The following is a 3,498-nucleotide window of genomic DNA, read 5'->3' as shown; positions in this document are numbered from 1 at the left end:
TACCACAAGTACCCATCACCGTACTTATCTTGCTTTGTGTTTGGTGAGAAATGTTTAAGATCTCCTTTCTTGGCAAAGTCCAAGTATTGTTAACTGTCATCACCATACTGCAATTAGATCCTCAGAACTTACTAGTCTTACAGCTAGAAGTTCATATTCTTTCACTAATGTCTCTCCATTCCCCCTGCCATCAGCCCCTGACAATCTCCATTCCACTCTGTTTCTATGAATTTGGCTTTTTTAGACTTCACATATAAGCGAGATCATACAATATTGGTCTTTGTGTGTCTCATTAATTTTTTAAACATGATGACCTTGAGTTTTGTTCATATCATCTCACGTGTCAAGATTTTCTTCTTTTTTATTGTTGAATAATATTCCATTGAATATATATATCACATCTTTTCTTATCTATTCACCCATCAATGGACACCTAGTTTGTTTCCATATCTTGGCTGTTGTGAGTAATGGAATGAACGTGAAGGTGCAGATATCTGTTTAAAATAATAATTTTATTTCCTTCAGGTAAATGATCAGAATTGGGATTGCTGGGTCATATGGTAGTTCTTTTTAAAATTTTTTTGTGGATCGCTTCTTGGCCCTTTGGCTAAGATCAAGTGTAAAATTTTTTTTTGTGGAACCTCCATACTGTTTTCCACAGTGGCTGCACCAGTCTCTTATCTTTTGATACTAGCTGTTCAAACAGGTGTGATTTGGCATCTTGTAGTGGTTTTGATTTGCATTTCCTCAATGATGGGTGATGTTGAACAACCTTTCATGTATCTGTTGGTCATCTGTATGTCTTCTTTGGAAAAAAGTCTATTTGGGTCTTTTGTCCATTTTCTGCTTGGATTATCACTATTTTTAATTTTTTTTTTTTTTTTTTTTTAAAGATTTTTTTTATTTTTTTGTCAGAGAGAGAGAGAGAGAGAGAATGAGTGCGGGAGAACACAAGCAGGCAGAGCGGCAGGCAGAGGCAGAGAGAGAAGCAGGCTCCCCACTGAGCAAGGAGCCCGATGCGGGACTCGATCCCAGGACTCTGGGATCATGACCTGAGCCGAAGGCAGTGGCTTAACCAACTGAGCCACCCAGGTGTCCCTATCACTATTTTTTAAAAAATATTTTATTCATTTATTTGACAGATCACAAGTAGGCAGAGAAGCAGGCAGAGAGAGAGGAGGAAGCAGGCTCCCCGCTGACCAGAGAGCCCGATGCAGGGCTGGATTCCAGGACCCTGAGATTATGACCTGAGCCAAAGGCAGAGACTTTAACCCACTGAGCCACCCAGGTGCCCCTAATTTTTTTTTTTTTTTTGCTCCATTTATTTTACCCCTGTAAATCTTTACTACTTTATCAACATCTTGCACATTCTAAATAGCAGCTGCTGAATGTACCCAGCATATGTCAGTCAGTAAACACAGAAGTCATGTATTTCCAAGGGTCAACTTGTGCTAACTACAGAGCAGAATAACACCTCTTGCATTTCTCCCTGAATATTCTGGTAAGCAAAACTGTGTTCATGAAAATACATGCAAAACTTCAGGTCCTGCCTGAGACCCGTGGTGGGTCCAAACCTGAATATGCAGCTCTAGGACTTTGGGATACCACCAAAGGTTCCTTGGGATACCTGTGGACACGAGGTCTCATGCTACATATTCTCACTCCCACTCTGTTCTTATGGAGGGAAGAGAACCGAGATGCCCATGGGAAGGGTCCTAAATACTGGAATTAAGGCCAGTAGGGCTTGAGGTAAGAGCAGCTCAACTGTGCCATCTGGGGCAGCTGACAGAGGAAATGAGTTGTGAGTCTGTGTTAGTCCCTCCCTTGGGCTAGACACTGGTGCAGCTGCTTGCATAGTGATCTCTCATTTTCTCCTGTGTATATAGGCACCAACACCCCATTGTTCTGATGAGTTAAACACAGTCAGAGCAGGGATGCTTAACCTTCAAGTCCAGGCTCATTAGGAAGGGTGAGGGTAGATCTTCAGGGAAAAGACTGTAGCAAGATGGCCCTGGGCTCTTTCTGGTCTCACAGAAGGCTCTGCAGAGCAGAAGTGCTGGTCTCAGAGGTGGTACATCTGTAATATTTGGAAAGAAGAGGGAGTCTGTGGGGCAGGCATTCCCTTAGGCCTGCGAGTAGACAAAGGTTATCAGGGTAAGTGGAATAGAACGTCCTGAGAGACTAAGGTTAATTACCTGGGTCCTTACATCTCCTAGGGTTGCTCTGACATTACATTTAGTGTCTCCACACAGTGCTTTTATTGTCCTTTGTGGCCAGTAAGGTACAGATTTCAGATATTGTCTCAACTCTACACTATTGCCATTGCACTATCCCTAGACTGAGCATTTTCAAATATCCCTCCTTCTGTAAGGTTCTGCTGCGATTTTACTGGTTTATGTCTCTTCAAGTAAAATACCTGGATGCCTTAAAGTGTGACAAACTGTGATAAACACTCCAAAGAATGGGCATCAGCATTCCATGGCCATTATTCCCCAGACTGTGTATCTGCCTGTGCTTTGAGTAATGATGAATTAATGCAGTATGATTTCTGCTACCTCTGATTAACTGAGATCGTGACCATGATAACCAGGTTGTAGCTAAAGAGTCATTTTCTTTTTTTTTTCTTTTTTTTTTTTTTTAGTACCCAGATTTTTGTTTATTTTTTTAATTTCTTTTCAGTGTACCAGGATTCATTGTTTATGTACCACACCAAGTGCTCCATGCAATACGTGCCCTCCATAATACCCACCATCAGGCTCACCCAACCTCCCACCCCACACCCCTCCCTCCAAAACCCTCAGATTATTTCTCAGAGTCTACAGTCTCTCGTGGTTTGTCTCCCCCTCCAATTTCCCCTAACTCCCTTCTCCTCTCCATCTCCCCATGTCCTCCATGTTATTTCTTATGCTTCACAAATAAGTGAAACCATATGATAACTGACTCTGCTTGACTTATTTCACTCAGCATAATCTCTTCCAGTCCCGTCCATGTTGATATAAAAGTTGGGTATTCATCCTTTCTGATGGAGGCATAATACTCCATAGTATATATGGACCACCTCTTCCTTAACCATTCATCCATTGAAGGGCATCTTGGTTCTTTCCACAGTTTGGTGACTGTGGCCATTGCTACTATGAACAATAGTAGGGGGGTACAGATGGCCCTTCTTTTCACTACATCTGTATCTTTGGGGTAAATACCCAGCTGTGCAATTGCAGGGTCATAGGGAAGCTCTATTTTTAATTTCTTAAGGAATCTCCACACTGTTTTCCAAAGTGGCTGCACCAACTTGTACTCCCACCAACAGTGAAAGAGGGTTCCCCTTTCTCCACATTCTCTCCAACACACGTTATTTATTGTCTTAATAATTTTGGCCATCCTAACTGTAAGGAGTAAGGTGGTATCTCAATGTGGTTTTGATTTGAATCTCCCTGATGGCTAGTGATAATGAACATTTTTTCATGTGTCTGTTAGCCATCTGTATGTCTTCATTGGAGA

The 3,498-nt window shown here is 41.9% G+C and overlaps 1 non-coding gene across 1 annotated transcript; it reads left to right on the top strand.

Annotated features, from left to right (window-relative positions):
* The first annotated feature begins 587 nt into the window (after positions 1 to 587).
* LOC132012589 (U2 spliceosomal RNA) lies at positions 588 to 774 on the top strand. Its single transcript, XR_009402627.1, has one exon. It is a non-coding gene; the product is annotated as a U2 spliceosomal RNA (small nuclear RNA).
* Positions 775 to 3,498: the final 2,724 nt, after the last annotated feature.

This window comes from Mustela nigripes, chromosome 2 (genome assembly GCF_022355385.1).
Source record: "Mustela nigripes isolate SB6536 chromosome 2, MUSNIG.SB6536, whole genome shotgun sequence".
Taxonomy (NCBI): domain Eukaryota; kingdom Metazoa; phylum Chordata; class Mammalia; order Carnivora; family Mustelidae; genus Mustela; species Mustela nigripes.
The sequence above is the reverse complement of the archived record's forward strand: the minus strand, read 5'-3'. Positions and strand labels throughout refer to the sequence as shown.